Consider the following 11052-nt stretch of genomic DNA (forward strand, 5'->3'; position numbering starts at 1 on the left):
ACACTTGCCTAGAAAACTCGTTTTAACAATCATTGAAAGCATATAACATGTTATCAATCATTCATACCAGCCATAAAATCATGAAACATATCAAACAGGGAACACTAACCTATACACGCAAAATAACGTCCACTTCTCAATCACCAATGAAACCTTCAAATATCAAGAAAGGTGATGACTTAGGAATTTTTCTTCCAAAACAACTCCACTAGAAGCTTTAATCCTCCTTAATAAGTAACTTTGATGGAGTAATCTTCACTTTTAATGGTTAGAAATCAAGATTGGAGCAAGGGATTGAAGTACAAGATGAAGGATTTCCTCTATTTTCTCTCCTCAAAATTTCAGCCAACAAGGTGAAAAATGAAGAAACATTTGGTCAAAATGGATGTTTAGTAAAGTTAAGAAAAGTTAGTCAATCACCACTATTTCTCAAATGATTCCAAATCCAAACTGTACAACATAACGGCCATCCAATCACGCGCACAAGTACTACAAGCCTTCCTTCGCTTTGAGCCCTGTGGCAAGAGGTATTGGCCATATCTCAGGGCAACTCTGGAGTACTTGGCCGACCCTCTCTAGCTAAGAAGAAAGAAAAACTCTCCAAGATTCTTGCTTCCATCTTGCTTGAGTGTAATCATCCAACCATTTGATCTTGTTTCTACTCCATAAAATCTCTCCATTTGGTACTAGAAAGTGATTTGGTGAAGTGTTTTGGGAAGCTAAGGTGTCCAACAACTCTCCCTCTCTTGTTACTAGGTGAGTGGTGATTGAACTTCCTCCTACACTTAATGAAGTTTAAGTTGTGCTTAATGGTAGCTAAAGTGATGAATTTGTGGTTTATTTCTTGGTTTGAGATGAATTGGTGAAGTTTTCAATTTATTGATGAATTTTCTGGTTTAATATGAATGTGATGTTGTGGCTATCCTTGATGATGGGAATTGATGTTTAATGATTCTAGAAGGTGGAAAGTGAAAGATTGCAAGTAAATTCTGTTTTGGAAGAAATCTGGAAAATTAGGGTTCTTGGTTCTTCATTCTGTCCGAAATTTTAGGTCCTATATATAGGCTGAATTGGCCTTGGCTTAAAACATGAAAGTTGTAGGGAATGACATTTTAGAGGTGCCTAAACAATTTCAGGTCAATCGGAGTAGCGTAGAGTGAGAAAAGTCGAAATTACTATTGCTGTTCTGGTTTTACCCGAATGTAAGAATTTCGCCTGTAATTGATTGTTTTGGTTAGGAATGCTTCCGAATTGGTTGTTGAGGCCTTCTGATGAAATGTATCCATGTTTCTTAGCTTTCAGCTGGTTTTGGAATTTCTGGATTCGGACTTGGATAGCCTGATTTATGATGTTTCCGCTAGAATGCATTCTGTGAATCTGTTTTTGTGATTCTGGTATAGTGTCTTGCATTTTTGACCTGGTTACACTCGAAACTGGGTTGAGTGACCTTCTGTAATATTGTAACCCTGTATTTTAGCTTCGAAACGGTGGGTCTTACACCTCCATCCGACAATCGTAGCGCCTTTGATACTATTGCCGTAAAATGACGTCAAAACTATTTTTCTGGTTTTGAGCTAAACTTTCATTTCCGGACTTTTCCCTAGCTTGACTTGTACTAGTACTACTTGGAGCTTGCTGAATGGCTATTGGATGAACTTGTTGTTGTGGGTGTACCTTTGGGTTTGAATGAGAAAATAATGAAGTCACGATGGCTGGAAAAGTTAGCAAATTCAGGGGAAGTGCTGTCCGAACTTTGAAGGGACTTGATTGCATTGAGTTTGTGATTTAAGACTTGGATTTGAGCAAGGCAATGATACATGATGGATGGTTTCAGAGCCGTGGAGGTGAGTGACCCTAAACTATTTCCAAAGTACTTGTGAAATGTTTCTTACATTATTTACTTTTGAACTGTTTCCAAAGCTACTTTTGAACTGTTTTCTTGCATATCATGCGTGCTTATATGAAAGTGTTCCTTGTTTGATATATTTCCTTGACTTCATGACTTGTATTATTGATTGCTAACGTGTTACGTGCTTTGAATGATTTCCAAAACGAGCTTTCTAGGCGAGTGTGTATTTTATCGCACTCGACCTAAATCAATGTGAAATTTTCATGATAAATGATTAAATGCTACTTGCGCATGAATGCAAGCCTTTTGGGCTGAACTGGCCATTGCCCCTTGTTACCGGTCGTCTCGAGCCAGAAACGGACTCGGTCGAGCGATTAGGGACCTGGGTGAACGTTTGGTATACTCGAGTATTACCTTTGTAGGTTGGTGGAGGTTGGTGGAAAATGATGCAATTTCAAATGAAAAAAAAAAGGGAAATGACAGGAGAACGAACGTATCTTTTCATGAATGTTACTATCGCTTTCCATTGTACATGTTTCTGAATTATTGATACTCCATATTTTAATGTTTTGTAAATGTTGTAATTGCTTTCTGGACTTATCATTTGATTTATGACATCATTGAAAAGAAATATTGTTAAAACCGATTTGATTACTGATTTTTCTGGTTACTCGCTGAGCTTCTAGCTCACCCCAAAAATGTTTTATTCCCCTCCACAGGGCTCAAGGCGAAGGAAGGACTTGTTGTGCTTATTCACGTGATTGGATGGCTTAGTTGGAATTGTTATATTTTGTACCGTTTGGATATGGAATCATTTTATGTATAGTTGGAAATCGTTTCCGCTTCACTTATGACATGTAATTATTGGAGAATTTGATGTAATATTTGAGTTTTATCTTGTATTTGTTTGAGGACTTTAGTGAGCGACTGAGTCCCGGCGAGAGCTGGGCAGGCGGCTAAAGCGACGGTTGCTGTGGTATATAGTTTTGACGTCATTTTGTGGTAATGGCACCAAAGGCGCTACGATTGTCGGATGAAGGTACAAGATACACCGTTTCGAAGCTAAGAACCAGGGCTATAACAATGTAGAAGGTCACTCAGTCCAAATCCCAACACAACTAAGTCAAATATGCCAAATAACAAACCAGAACCGTAATTGCAGGTTTACAAATTACACTATGCTGTAATCAGTACAACTCAGTCTAAACAGGTCCAAATGCATAAATTCCAAAGGAATATGGTAGCTAGGACATCAAGCTACATTTCATCAGAAGACCTCAACACCCAAATCCAAAACAATTCCAGTCAAAACAACCCATTACAGGCGCAGTTCTTACATCCTGATGAACCCAGAACAGCAACAGTAAATTCGCCTTATCTCATTCTACACTACTCCAATTGCCCTGAAATTTTACAGACACCTCAAAAACATCAATACCTACAACTTTCATGTTTTGAGCCAAGGCCAATTCGGCCTCTATCTAGGACCAAAAATTTCGGACAGAATGAAGAACCAAGAACCCTAATTTTCCAGATTTCTTCCAAAACAGAATTTACTTGCAATCTTCCACTTTTTCCACCTTCTAGAATCATCAACTATCATTTCCAATCATCATACATAACCACATAATAACAATCATATGAGAACAGAAAAATCCTAATTAAATATAAAACTTCACTAATTTCAACCTAAATCATGAAATCATCCATAAAATCACTTATTCAACCACCACCAATCACTAATTGAACATTATCAAGATCAAAGGAAAGGTTCCTTAGTCACTTACCATGCAAACCCAAGGAAAGACCCAACTTAGCACCTCTGATTAACTGTTTACTATATCTTGAACCCAACTGTACAATGTTGGTAAATGATAATATGGAAAATATGGAAGCTAAAGCGACGGTTGCTGTGGTATATAGTTGATTACTGATTTGGAAATAGTTTAGGGTCACTCACCTCCACGGCTCCGAAACCATCCATCATGTATCATTGCCTTGCTCAAATCCAAGTCTTAAATCACAAACTCAATGCAAATAAATTCCTTCAAAAGTTCGGACAGCACTTCCCCTGAATTTGCTTACTTTTCCAGCCGTCACGGCTTCATTATTTCCTCATTCCACTCACAAGGTGACACTTGTCACTCATTCAATGCATTCCTATCCCTTTCTTTTCCTCTCACATCAATCACTTCACCTTTGGGTTGGAATGAGGAAATAATGAAGCCATGATGGCTGGAAAAGTTAGCAAATTCAGGGGAAGTGCTGTCCGAACTTTGAAGGGATTTGTTTGCATTGAGTTTGTGATCTAAGACTTGGGTTTGAGCAAGGCAATGTTATATGATGGATGATTTCTGAACCATTGAGGTGAGTGACCTCAAACTATTTCTAAAATTATTTATGAACCGTTTCTTGCATTATTTACTTTTGAACTGTTTCCAAATTTAATGTTGGAACTGTTTTCTCACATATCATGCGTGCTTGCATATCAGTGTCTAGTTATTATTGATTTTGCTTCCAATGATTGTTAAAACGAGTTTTCGAGGCGAGTGTGTACTTTATCGCACTTAGCCTAAATGATTGTGAAATTTTAATGATTGAGCGATTGAAATGTTAATTGTGCATGAATGTAAGCCTTTTGGGCTGAACTGGCCATTGCCCCTTGTTACCGGTCGTCTCGAGCCAGAAGCGGACTCGGTCGGGCGACTAGGAACTTGGGTGAACGTTTCGGTATACTCGAGCATTACCTTGTAGGTTGGTGGAGCCTGGCCAAAAGCCAGGGACGGGGTGAATGAATGCACGAATGAAACCAAAAATGCAATGAAATGACAAGAGAACGAACGTATCCTTTTCATGAATGTTACTATCGCTTTCCGTTGTAAATGTTTCTTGAAATATTGATACTCCATATTTAATGTTTTGTAAACGTTGTAATTGTTTCTAGACTTATCCTTTGATTTACAACATCATTGAAATGAACCATTGTTAAACAGATTTGATAACTGATTTTATTGGTTACTCGCTGAGCTTCTAGCTCACCCCAAAAATGTTTTATTCCCCTCCACAGGGCTGAAGGCGAAGGAAGGGCTTGTAGTGTTTATTCATGGATTATCTCATGTATGGATTGAACTTGGATTTCCTTTGTGTAATCATTCATATTGGGATTGTATTGAACGTTTAGAATTGATTGGATGTGTAATAGTCTAGTTTTGGACTTCCTCCTGTATACTAATTGTGATCAAGGATCAGAGTGGCGCTGCGGAAGCGTGGACGCTTCGCTTTTGATATGTAAAGTTTGGGAACCTTTGATGTATATTTGATATATATATCTTGAAATTCAATTGAGGATTGTAGTGAACGACTGAGTCCCGGCGAGAGCTGGACAGGCGGCCCGCCGAACCCTCTGGTTCGCCTTAGGGGGAGGTGGGGTCGTCACAAGCGTTCGTTCTCCTGTCATTTCTTTTTTTTTCATTTGAAATTGCATCATTTTCCACCAACCTCCACCAACCTACAAAGGTAATACTCGAGTATACCAAACGTTCACCCAGGTCCCTAATCGCCCGACCGAGTCCGTTTCTGGCTCGAGACGACCGGTAACAAGGTGTAATGGCCAGTTCAGCCCAAAAGGCTTACATTCATGCGCAAGTAGCATTTAATCATTTATCATGAAAATTTTACATTGATTTAGGTCGAGTGCGATAAAATACACACTCGCCTAGAAAGCTCGTTTTGGAAATCATTCAAAGCACGTAACACGTTAGCAATCAATAATACAAGTCATGAAGTCAAGGAAATATATCAAACAAGGAACACTTTCACATAAGCACGCATGATATGCAAGAAAACAGTTCAAAAGTAGCTTTGGAAACAGTTCAAAAGTAAATAATGTAAGAAACATTTCACAAGTACTTTGGAAATAGTTTAGGGTCACTCACCTCCACGGCTCCGAAACCATCCATCATGTATCATTGCCTTGCTCAAATCCAAGTCTTAAATCACAAACTCAATGCAAATAAATTCCTTCAAAAGTTCGGACAGCACTTCCCCTGAATTTGCTTACTTTTCCAGCCGTCACGGCTTCATTATTTCCTCATTCCAACCCAAAGGTACACACACAACAACAATTTCATCCAATAGCCATTCAGCAAGCTCTCAGGGTCACAGGCCACAGCTATCTTGTAATTTTGTTTGAATAAACCCCATACCTCCCCCTAAGGCGAACCAGAGGGTTCGGCGGGCCACCTGCCCAGCTCTCGCCGGGACTGAAAAAAAATGAGTTTGAGAACCCGGAAATTTTCTAATTTTCTAGGGTTTAATTTTTAAACGCCCGCCTTTTCTACATTTTCTTGATTAGAAAAATTCCCCAGATAAAGTTTATGAGCAAAAATAGGTTTAAAATGATTTTTCTAGTATCGGTTAGTTTTGAGAAATTAAAAGCGTATTTTGGACGTGGGACCCACTAGTGCGAAAGTTCGGAAAAATTCGGCCAATAAGGTTAAGTTTTGGATACTGGTTGAAATTTATCGGGTATTAAGAGATAAGTAGAGGAGGTGAAGTGATTGATGTGAGAGGAAAAGAAAGGGATAGGAATGCATTGAATGAGTGACAAGTGTCACCTTGTGAGTGGTTGAAGCCTAAGACAACTATTCACCTTTTTGACCTTTCTTACCCTTGGATTAAATATCTCAAAAATTGACTAAAAATTCACTCTTTCTTTCTCCATGTTGGCCGGCCACCTTAAGCTCAAGAAGAAAGAAAACCTCTCCAATTTTAAGCTTCCAACTAGCTCAAATCATCCAAACCAATTGCTTACAATTGTTTCTACTCCATAAAATCCCTTCATTTGGTGCTAGTAAGTGATTTTGTGAAAGTGTTCAAGGAAGCTAAGGTGTTCTACAACTCCTTTTCTCTTGTTTACTAGGTAAGTGGTGATTACACTTCCTCCTACACTTAATGATGCTTAAGTTGTGCCTAGTGGTGGCTAAAGTGCTGAAATTTGTGGTTTATTTCTTGGTTTGAGATGAATTGGTGAAGTTTTTAATTTATTGATGAATTTTCTGGTTTAATGTGATCATGATGTTGTGGTTATTTATGATGGTTGGTAATGAGGGGTTATGACTCTAGTGGATGTAAATGATTGGTAATTGCAACCAATTTTGGGTTTGGAAGGAATTTGAGGAAGTTAGGGTTTCATAACCCCCTTTTCTGTCTGGCTTTGGATCATATGGTTAGAAGCCGAATTGGCCTTTACTTAAAACATGAAAGTTGTAGGTATTGATGTTTTTGAAGTGCCTGTAAAATTTCAGGTCATTTGGAGTAGTGTAGAGTGAGAAATGTCATTTTTACTGTTGCTGTTCTGGGTTGATCAGAATGTGCGAACTGCGTTTATAATTGACTGTTTTGACTGGAATGGCTTTGGATTTGGTGGTTGGTGTCTTCTGATGAAATGTAGCTTGATGTCCTAGCTATCATATTCCTTTGGAATTTCTACATTCGGACCTGTATAGACTGAGTTGGACTGATTACAGCATAGTGTAATTTGGAAACCTGCAATTACGGTTCTGGTTTGTTATTTGGCCTATTGGACTTAGTTGTGCTGGGATTTGGACTGCGTGACCTTCTACATTGTTGTATCCCTGGTTCTTAGCTTCGAAATGGTGGGTCTTACACCCTAATCCGATAATCGTAGTGCAATTTGTACCATTACCGCAAAATGACGTCAAAACTGTTTTTCTGGTTTGAGCTAAACTTTCATTTCCGGACTTTTCCCTAGCTTGACTTGTACTAGTACTACTTGGAGCTTGCTGAATGGCTATTGGATGAACTTGTTGTTGTGTGTGTACCTTTGGGTTGGAATGAGGAAATAATGAAGCCATGATGGCTGGAAAAGTTAGCAAATTCAGGGGAAGTGCTGTCCGAACTTTGAAGGGATTTGTTTGCATTGAGTTTGTGATCTAAGACTTGGGTTTGAGCAAGGCAATGTTATATGATGGATGATTTCTGAACCATTGAGGTGAGTGACCTCAAACTATTTCTAAAATTATTTATGAACCGTTTCTTGCATTATTTACTTTTGAACTGTTTCCAAATTTAATGTTGGAACTGTTTTCTCACATATCATGCGTGCTTGCATATCAGTGTCTAGTTATTATTGATTTTGCTTCCAATGATTGTTAAAACGAGTTTTCGAGGCGAGTGTGTACTTTATCGCACTTAGCCTAAATGATTGTGAAATTTTAATGATTGAGCGATTGAAATGTTAATTGTGCATGAATGTAAGCCTTTTGGGCTGAACTGGCCATTGCCCCTTGTTACCGGTCGTCTCGAGCCAGAAGCGGACTCGGTCGGGCGACTAGGAACTTGGGTGAACGTTTCGGTATACTCGAGCATTACCTTGTAGGTTGGTGGAGCCTGGCCAAAAGCCAGGGACGGGGTGAATGAATGCACGAATGAAACCAAAAATGCAATGAAATGACAGGAGAACGAACGTATCCTTTTCATGAATGTTACTATCGCTTTCCGTTGTAAATGTTTCTTGAAATATTGATACTCCATATTTAATGTTTTGTAAACGTTGTAATTGTTTCTAGACTTATCCTTTGATTTACAACATCATTGAAATGAACCATTGTTAAACAGATTTGATAACTGATTTTATTGGTTACTCGCTGAGCTTCTAGCTCACCCCAAAAATGTTTTATTCCCCTCCACAGGGCTCAAGGCGAAGGAAGGGCTTGTAGTGTTTATTCATGGATTATCTCATGTATGGATTATCTCATTGTATGGATTGAACTTGGATTTTCCTTTTGTGTAATCATTCATATTGGGATTGTATTGAACGTTTAGAATTGATTGGATGTGTAATAGTCTAGTTTTGGACTTCCTCCTGTATACTAATTGTGATCAAGGATCAGAGTGGCGCTGCGGAAGCGTGGACGCTTCGCTTTTGATATGTAAAGTTTGGGAACCTTTGATGTATATTTGATATATATATCTTGAAATTCAATTGAGGATTGTAGTGAACGACTGAGTCCCGGCGAGAGCTGGACAGGCGGCCCGCCGAACCCTCTGGTTCGCCTTAGGGGGAGGTGGGGTCGTCACAAGCGTTCGTTCTCCTGTCATTTCTTTTTTTTTCATTTGAAATTGCATCATTTTCCACCAACCTCCACCAACCTACAAAGGTAATACTCGAGTATACCAAACGTTCACCCAGGTCCCTAATCGCCCGACCGAGTCCGTTTCTGGCTCGAGACGACCGGTAACAAGGTGTAATGGCCAGTTCAGCCCAAAAGGCTTACATTCATGCGCAAGTAGCATTTAATCATTTATCATGAAAATTTCACATTGATTTAGGTCGAGTGCGATAAAATACACACTCGCCTAGAAAGCTCGTTTTGGAAATCATTCAAAGCACGTAACACGTTAGCAATCAATAATACAAGTCATGAAGTCAAGGAAATATATCAAACAAGGAACACTTTCACATAAGCACGCATGATATGCAAGAAAACAGTTCAAAAGTAGCTTTGGAAACAGTTCAAAAGTAAATAATGTAAGAAACATTTCACAAGTACTTTGGAAATAGTTTAGGGTCACTCACCTCCACGGCTCCGAAACCATCCATCATGTATCATTGCCTTGCTCAAATCCAAGTCTTAAATCACAAACTCAATGCAAATAAATTCCTTCAAAAGTTCGGACAGCACTTCCCCTGAATTTGCTTACTTTTCCAGCCGTCACGGCTTCATTATTTCCTCATTCCAACCCAAAGGTACACACACAACAACAAGTTCATCCAATAGCCATTCAGCAAGCTCTCAGGGTCACAGGCCACAGCTATCTTGTAATTTTGTTTGAATAAACCCCATACCTCCCCCTAAGGCGAACCAGAGGGTTCGGCGGGCCACCTGCCCAGCTCTCGCCGGGACTGAAAAAAAATGAGTTTGAGAACCCGGAAATTTTCTAATTTTCTAGGGTTTAATTTTTAAACGCCCGCCTTTTCTACATTTTCTTGATTAGAAAAATTCCCCAGATAAAGTTTATGAGCAAAAATAGGTTTAAAATGATTTTTCTAGTATCGGTTAGTTTTGAGAAATTAAAAGCGTATTTTGGACGTGGGACCCACTAGTGCGAAAGTTCGGAAAAATTCGGCCAATAAGGTTAAGTTTTGGATACTGGTTGAAATTTATCGGGTATTAAGAGATAAGTAGAGGAGGTGAAGTGATTGATGTGAGAGGAAAAGAAAGGGATAGGAATGCATTGAATGAGTGACAAGTGTCACCTTGTGAGTGGTTGAAGCCTAAGACAACTATTCACCTTTTTGACCTTTCTTACCCTTGGATTAAATATCTCAAAAATTGACTAAAAATTCACTCTTTCTTTCTCCATGTTGGCCGGCCACCTTAAGCTCAAGAAGAAAGAAAACCTCTCCAATTTTAAGCTTCCAACTAGCTCAAATCATCCAAACCAATTGCTTACAATTGTTTCTACTCCATAAAATCCCTTCATTTGGTGCTAGTAAGTGATTTTGTGAAAGTGTTCAAGGAAGCTAAGGTGTTCTACAACTCCTTTTCTCTTGTTTACTAGGTAAGTGGTGATTACACTTCCTCCTACACTTAATGATGCTTAAGTTGTGCCTAGTGGTGGCTAAAGTGCTGAAATTTGTGGTTTATTTCTTGGTTTGAGATGAATTGGTGAAGTTTTTAATTTATTGATGAATTTTCTGGTTTAATGTGATCATGATGTTGTGGTTATTTATGATGGTTGGTAATGAGGGGTTATGACTCTAGTGGATGTAAATGATTGGTAATTGCAACCAATTTTGGGTTTGGAAGGAATTTGAGGAAGTTAGGGTTTCATAACCCCCTTTTCTGTCCGGCTTTGGATCATATGGTTAGAAGCCGAATTGGCCTTTACTTAAAACATGAAAGTTGTAGGTATTGATGTTTTTGAAGTGCCTGTAAAATTTCAGGTCATTTGGAGTAGTGTAGAGTGAGAAATGTCATTTTTACTGTTGCTGTTCTGGGTTGATCAGAATGTGCGAACTGCGTTTATAATTGACTGTTTTGACTGGAATGGCTTTGGATTTGGTGGTTGGTGTCTTCTGATGAAATGTAGCTTGATGTCCTAGCTATCATATTCCTTTGGAATTTCTACATTCGGACCTGTATAGACTGAGTTGGACTGATTACAGCATAGTGTAA

This window comes from Coffea eugenioides, chromosome 8, assembly GCF_003713205.1.
Source record: "Coffea eugenioides isolate CCC68of chromosome 8, Ceug_1.0, whole genome shotgun sequence".
NCBI classification, from domain to species: domain Eukaryota; kingdom Viridiplantae; phylum Streptophyta; class Magnoliopsida; order Gentianales; family Rubiaceae; genus Coffea; species Coffea eugenioides.